This window comes from Mytilus edulis, chromosome 10, assembly GCF_963676685.1.
Source record: "Mytilus edulis chromosome 10, xbMytEdul2.2, whole genome shotgun sequence".
Taxonomy (NCBI): domain Eukaryota; kingdom Metazoa; phylum Mollusca; class Bivalvia; order Mytilida; family Mytilidae; genus Mytilus; species Mytilus edulis.
The window spans coordinates 14,954,042-14,961,976 of record NC_092353.1 but is presented as its reverse complement, the minus strand read 5'-3'; the positions used below and the strand labels follow the sequence as shown (position 1 = coordinate 14,961,976).

At 34.3% G+C, this 7,935-nt stretch overlaps 1 long non-coding RNA gene across 1 annotated transcript; it reads right to left on the bottom strand.

The window, feature by feature from the left end:
* Nucleotides 1–282: 282 nt before the first annotated feature.
* On the bottom strand, nucleotides 283–7,518 carry LOC139492354 (uncharacterized). The gene is made up of 3 exons (XR_011656803.1): nucleotides 7,313–7,518; nucleotides 6,426–6,503; nucleotides 283–765 (listed from the first exon to the last, which is right to left on the bottom strand). It is a non-coding gene; the product is annotated as an uncharacterized lncRNA (long non-coding RNA).
* Nucleotides 7,519–7,935: the final 417 nt, after the last annotated feature.

Below are 7,935 nucleotides of genomic sequence, written 5' to 3'. Positions count from 1 at the left end.
CGAAAACTAGCGCATTGACCGCTATAATTTTTTGGCTCTTTTGATTCCTCAATTAATCCCATAGCAATATATACTAGTTTTATGGAAAGTTATTTATTTTGAAATAGAGCAGCAAACATCCTTAAGTGAGATTAGTTATATTACTAAGTTCACTCCGTAGTTTCCTTTTTGTACATTCATTGTATTTTGACTGTGCATTCTTCTTATCTTCTCGCTTTTTCAAAAGTTTCAGATGTAGCAGGAAATATTTAGATGGCCAAAATAAAATAAAATCATAGGTAGCTATACTTTTATAGTGAACACACAACGCACGTATATATTGGTAATCTGTGTATGGCGGACACGGAAGGCTCCCACACCTTGCTCGAACCGGATAGAGTGTACGCCCATTATGATCATGAGAACGAGTACCTCCAAAGAACTCAGGGTTTTCGTCCATACAAATGTATTCCGATGAGTACTCACCAGACCAAGCACCAATCAGAACACCAGAATACTGTTTGCGCCATCCTACAGGACATGTTGTTTTAGCGGGCATCATAATGCAGGTTGAAGCATGGTTTATCTAACAAACAGCACAAGGAACATCATCATTTATAGCAACGTTTCTAAAGTTTAACTGGTATTCGCTTCCCTAAATCCTTGCATAAAAGCCACCATGGAGTTTTGAAGGAAAATCTGAAGGAGCTGGTTCTGGATCGTGCGGGAGACACAATGTGTTTACACCACTTCCTTGCTCATTAAAGTGCTTGCCTGCAACTAAACCTTCAAACAAAACATACGAGAACATTATTGCATTATCTAATTGCATATTCGTATCATCAAAATGTAATTTAATAGGTTGTCAGTTATTTGATAGATCGAAAATTTAAAAGGGACAGCAACCTGAGATATTCATGTGAAGGAAAATACGAAACAGCAAATTTAATAACCTTTAGTTAAATTCTATACAAATTACTGACAATATGACATTATAATAAATATGTTCGAATTCTTAACGATTTCTAAAATGTACATATCTATATATATATATATATATTATATAGTGTCTAAAAATAGCAACAATCAACATTCAATCTATCTAGGTGTGGATCAGTTTGTAAATAAACTGATGCAGTTACTAAATTAAATTATATAAGTGTCTAAGAATGTAACTTTAACACACTAATGAGTGTTATAAAATTAGTTGTTATATTTTATATATTATTCACGCAATATTTCGCTAAACAAATTAGCTTCATCGGGCGTGTGCATCTATCTAGGTGAAATCGGATGCATGACAAAAAAATATCTTTGTAGCTTGACGTTTTTGTGTAAAAGTTTAAAATATTGATTGATGGGGTATATACAAGATATTTTTGCCGTTTATTGTACATAACAATTTTTAAATCTAAACAAATAGTTGTTTTAGTTAAATAGAATGAAATTCATGATTTATTCCTTTGGTTTTGGGTAGAACTGTTTTTCATCCCTCTCATTAAGTCCATCAGGTTCAAGAGTACGTAGCTGGTGCATCCAGTACCTTTCTCTCTGTTTTCTCCTTTCGGAGTCCCAATTTTGATTTACCTCAATTATTTGAAAGGTGATATTATCAAAAGTATGTCCTGTTCTTAAGAGGTGTCTCGTAATTGGACAGTTTCTTCCTTTTGTATAGAACGACCGGTGATTGTTAAGTCTGATGTTGAATGTAGTTTCTGTTTCACCAACATACTGCAGCTTGCAAGTTCCACAAGTAAGAATATAAATACTATTTTCCGTTTTGAAATTAGATGGAACATAGATGTTGTATCGCTGCTTTGTTACTGTGCTGCTAAAAGAGTTGTCAGTGTTGGCGGCTTTACAGCACTTACAATTGCTTCTACCGCATTGTTTGTAACACCCAAATTTAGAAGTTTCTTGTTTCTTTACTTTTGATGTCACAAGTATGTCTTTGAGATTTTTGGGTCTGCGATAGGCAATACCAGGAGGTGATGGAAAAATTTCTTTTAAGGAAGAGTCATTTTCGATAAGACGCCAGTGCTTTCGGATAGTAGATGAAATATTTGTCAAATCGGGATGGAAGGTTACAACAAACGGAATTCTATCTGCACGGGTCGTCTTATCTTTGTATTCCATGAGGCTAGCTCGATCTTTTTCTTGGGCTTTATCAAAAGCGTCTGTGATGTTTTTGGTTTTATATCCTCTTGATTTCAGCTGTGTTTTTAGTTGTCCCAAACGATAGTTAAGTTTGGATTCCGAGGAGCAAATTCGCTTTAGTCTGATGGCCTGACTGTAAGGTATACTCCTGGAGCAGTGTTTCGGGTGACAACTTTTTGGAGAAAGGAACTGGTGTTTATCAGTTTTCTTTGTGTGGAGATCAGTTGTCATGATCCCGTTTTTAACAAATGTGGTGGTGTCGAGAAAAGCAATTTTCTCGCTTGAAAATTCAGATGTAAATTTAATTGAGTGATGGAACAGATTACAATGATCTAGGAAATCTTGCAAATGTTCTGCAGTATCGTTCCATTTCATGTCAATATCATCAATAAAACGGAGCCATGACAAGGGTTTGTATGGCACACTTAAAAGGATGCGTTCTTCGAGATCCCCCATAAAAATGTTGGCAAAAGAAGGTGCCATTTTTGTTCCCATACTAGTTCCGTCAATCTGTAAAAAGTGCTTGTCGTTGAAAATAAAGTTGTTATTTTCAAGCACTAGCTTGAGCAATTGAACTAGACAGTCAGTTTGGGGATGTTTATCCTTTCGAGTATTCCATACTTTTTCACACGCGGCAATTCCTTCATCTTTTGGAATATTTGTGTATAAAGAACACACATCCATTGAAACCAAAACTGTGTTGTTAGGTAAAGGACTTAAGGAATTCATTTTCTTCAAATAGTCAGTCGTATCTTGAATATGAGATGGTAGTTGTTTAACATGTGGTCTGAGGTGGTAATCAACAAATTCTGAAATTTTTTCGGTGGGATGGCCATTAGCTGATACTATAGGTCTCCCTGGGATTCCTTCTTTGTGGAGTTTTGGAAGTAAGTAAAATCGACCGGCTGTGCACGTTTCGTCTGGGCGTAGATAATCGTACGTATCGTCATCAATTTGTTTATCTTTATTCATTTCTGAGAGGACGTCATTAATTTTTTTGCTGATTTCTTTGGTTGGATCACATGCTAGTTCTTTATAAAATTTAGCGTTTGAGAGTTGACGATTTCCTTCTTCGATGTAGTCTGCCTTGTTCATCACTACAACGGCACTTCCTTTGTCAGCTTGTTTGATAACAATTTCGTCACGGTCTTTTAAGTTTATCATGGCTTGACTTTCTGACTTTGAAATATTTCTGACTTGTTTACCACTGATTGAAGATCTGACTTCAGCTTTGACTGATGTAATGAATGATTCCAAATTGTCGTTTTTGCTTTTAGGGGGATTCCATTTACTTTTCTTTTTAAATTTTGGAATGCATATGTCTCCTTCATCACTCTCATAATCAGATTCATTCATTCCGGCTTCTTTTAAATTTTTCTTCTGTTGTCTATTGGAATGTTCTTTCAACCGAAGACGCCTGGCAAATGCTTCTACATCTGTCTCAAGTTGTAAATTGTTGACGGTTGCTGGAGCTGGACAGAAATTAAGGCCTTTACTCAATAGTTTTTCTTCAGAGGTAGTTAGTTCTATTGATGACAGATTGACAACTAACTTATCTTGAACTGTGTGTTTCTGTTTTTTAAAACGTCTTTTCCTCGGTTGTTTTGATTTACTCTCTTTTAACAAGTTTAAAATTTGATCTTCTTCAAAAAAGGAACTTTGTTGGTTTAAATGGTCTCGTTTGAACTTTTTATTTTGTTTAGCTTTGAAATTTTGTTTCTCTATTCTTTGAATGTCGGTTAGTCTTCTATGAATTACGTCCATGTCTTCTGGAGTAACAGACATAGATGTTTTTATATACGTTTCATTTAATTCCGAATTAATTTGTTTGTAGCCGTAGATAGAAAAGGAGAGTAAGAGTTGAAGAAGTCGGAATGAACAATTGAATAAAATATCGTCCCAACGTTTCATAAATCTGCTGGACTTTACACCCGGTGTCTGAGGCGTCAATTTGATATTTAAACTTTTTGGTATGGTGTTGTTATCTATGTACGATTTAAGATTAGAAGCATGATGTTCAAGCTGTATTTTCTTTTTCGTTAAACTTCTTAATTTATTAAAATATGTTTTGTTTTCCATGATCTTGCAAGGAAATAGATATGAACAGATTACACAAAATAAGATGTGTAATGCGTGTTGCCTGTGAAAATAGTATATAGTGTCTAAAAATAGCAACAATCAACATTCAATCTATCTAGGTGTGGATCAGTTTGTAAATAAACTGATGCAGTTACTAAATTAAATTATATAAGTGTCTAAGAATGTAACTTTAACACACTAATGAGTGTTATAAAATTAGTTGTTATATTTTATATATTATTCACGCAATATTTCGCTAAACAAATTAGCTTCATCGGGCGTGTGCATCTATCTAGGTGAAATCGGATGCATGACAAAAGAATATCTTTGTAGCTTGACGTTTTTGTGTAAAAGTTTAAAATATTGATTGATGGGGTATATACAAGATATTTTTGCCGTTTATTGTACATAACAATTTTTAAATTCTAAACAAATAGTTGTTTTAGTTAAATAGAATGAAATTCATGATTTATTCCTTTGGTTTTGGGTAGAACTGTTTTTCATCCCTCTCATTAAGTCCATCAGGTTCAAGAGTACGTAGCTGGTGCATCCAGTACCTTTCTCTCTGTTTTCTCCTTTCGGAGTCCCAATTTTGATTTACCTCAATTATTTGAAAGGTGATATTATCAAAAGTATGTCCTGTTCTTAAGAGGTGTCTCGTAATTGGACAGTTTCTTCCTTTTGTATAGAACGACCGGTGATTGTTAAGTCTGATGTTGAATGTAGTTTCTGTTTCACCAACATACTGCAGCTTGCAAGTTCCACAAGTAAGAATATAAATACTATTTTCCGTTTTGCAATTAGATGTAACATAGATGTTGTATCGCTGCTTTGTTACTGTGCTGCTAAAAGAGTGGTCAGTGTTGGCGGCTTTACAGCACTTACAATTGCTTCTACCGCATTGTTTGTAACACCCAAATTTAGAAGTTTCTTGTTTCTTTACTTTTGATGTCACAAGTATGTCTTTGAGATTTTTGGGTCTGCGATAGGCAATATCAGGAGGTGATGGAAAAATTTCTTTTAAGGAAGAGTCATTTTCGATAAGACGCCAGTGCTTTCGGATAGTAGATGAAATATTTGTCAAATCGGGATGGAAGGTTACAACAAACGGAATTCTATCTGCACGGGTCGTCTTATCTTTGTATTCCATGAGGCTAGCTCGATCTTTTTCTTGGGCTTTATCAAAAGCGTCTGTGATGTTTTTGGTTTTATATCCTCTTGATTTCAGCTGTGTTTTTAGTTGTCCCAAACGATAGTTAAGTTTGGATTCCCAGGTGGTCGTGTGGTCTAGCGGGACGGCTGCAGTGCAGGCGATTTGGTGTCACGATATCACAGTAGCATGGGTTCGAATCCCGACGAGGGAAGAACCAAAAATTTGCGAAAGCAAATTTACAGATCTAACATTGTTGGGTTGATGTTTAGACGAGTTGTATATATATATATAGCATGGGTTCGAATCCCGGCGAGGGAAGAACAAAAAATTTGCGAAAGCAAATTTACAGATCTAACATTGTTGGGTTGATGTTTAGACGAGTTGTATATATATATATATATATATAAGAAGGTGTGGTATGAGTGACAATAAAACAACTTTCCATCCAAGTCACAATTTGTAAAAGATAAAGCATCATAGATCAAAGTACGGCCTTCAACACAGACCCTTTGCTTACACCAAACAGCAAGCTATAAGAGGCCCTAAAGTGACTAGTGTAAAAGATTTAAACAGGAATGCCAACGGTCTAATCTATATATAAAATACGAGAAACAAGAAACACTTATGAATAAAAACATCAAACGACAACTATTGAACAACAGGTTATGCATCGATAGCAAAGTTACGGCAAATATAATCAGCTACCAGGCTTATAAGTAAATAGGTCAGACGCCCGTTTCATTAAAACATGGCTTGTCGCTGATGCTCGAATCGAACTGATGTTAGGTGAAGTCAATCGAAATTTCAAAGAGCTTTTTAAACCAAACACATTTTGTATTTCAGATAATTGTGCACGTAAAATAGCACATTACGTAAACATTGTTAATGCATGTGGTAATCGAAATACTCTTTTTATTAAAAGTATACCCTTGATAACGTGTCTTGTGCACGTGAAGATACATTATATATATATTTATGTTTGATACACAAAAAAATCAATTCATATAATTCACTTCTACATTGACCTGCTAATATGTAGATTTCTTAAACTAATTACCTGAAAATATTGTACTGGTCCCATTTACAGTAGAACAGAATTTTCTCCAACATATTGTGTATGCTGTGGCACCTAAAACTATAAAGACATCTCGATTTCTATATATTTCGCAAAAAACAAACTTTTCTGAATTTGTGAGAAAAAAGAATTAAAAAAAACGCAAAAACACGACAATGAAATCAAAACAAAAAATTCTACAATACACATAAAAAGAAAATTAAAATGTTTAAATACATATGCTTTTTTTCTGTAGAATCTTAACTAAATTGATTAGATATATAAATGGATAAAAAAAAATGAATAAATCCAAGTACAATTTGAATATGTCTAATACGTCTTTTGGATGTCACACATTATCAACAGACATCTAAAAGTCAACATACAGCCTATGACAGTAGAGAGATGTTCAAACAATGAGTCAACCTCTAAGCTGCTCTGATTAAGATAAAAGTTGTAAATAGAGAAGAGAGAAATAAGCAATGATCATCCATCTGTACCTGGCTTGTTCTCAAGTGATTAATGCATATAAACAAACGTGTCATATACGACACAACAAGACAACCCTCGATGAAACAACTAGTAGAACAAGAAGGGAGATTTGTTTCTAGCTCATTACTAATTGGGGATAAATGCGGCCTTTAAAAACTTTTTGGGTGGTGTTTTTAAATAATGTTGCTAATTTCCTTTGAAGCAAGTGAACAAGAACATAACTTTTTTACGCTCGGTCATTCATTTCAACAATCATGACACCCATTGGTGTGGTATACCTTAAAATATGCATTATATATAACATAATTGTTAGTTCAATGACGGCATACAATACATAAAGATCAAAACTGTCTACTCTTCGTGTTTTGCTGGTGCGCATAATATTTCTCTTTGCATACCTTGTGCGTTCTGAAGCTGCTTCTTCATTATCGAGTTTTCATTCTCTAACTGGGTCATTCTGTTTCGTATCGTCTGCAGTTCTCTGTGGATAACATCCTGATCATCTAGTAAAAGACGTTTCTCGTGTGAATGGCCAAACAAGAAGCTGATATTACCTAAAATGACAACAAGTCCAAGTGTAAACATTTCTACAGTCAGTATTGTCAGTAAAATTAGTACAAAGCTACTGAGATAAGATAATATACACATATGGCAAACCACGATTTAACACTGATTGTAAAAATGTATGAATTTTTGTTTGGCTTCAAATGAAAACAGGTAAAACATATTCAGATATCAGAACAACAGGTCATGCAGGTCTGGAAGCCCAAGTTCTAAATAAATGCACTGCAGAACAAAGATAGGTTGTCGTTTACTAGAATACTTCAAATATGACCTTTTCGTATTTTGTTTATTAAAGTTATTGATCATTTTGAATAACTTTAACGGTTGTTTGTTATAACGATTGGCAATGTTAATATCATGATGAAAAATGTCAAGAAAAGAGTTTTGTTCCCCTAAACTGTGGTGCAAAAAGGAATACTTTATTAGTTAAAATCATTCTCTGTTTTCTAAATCATTA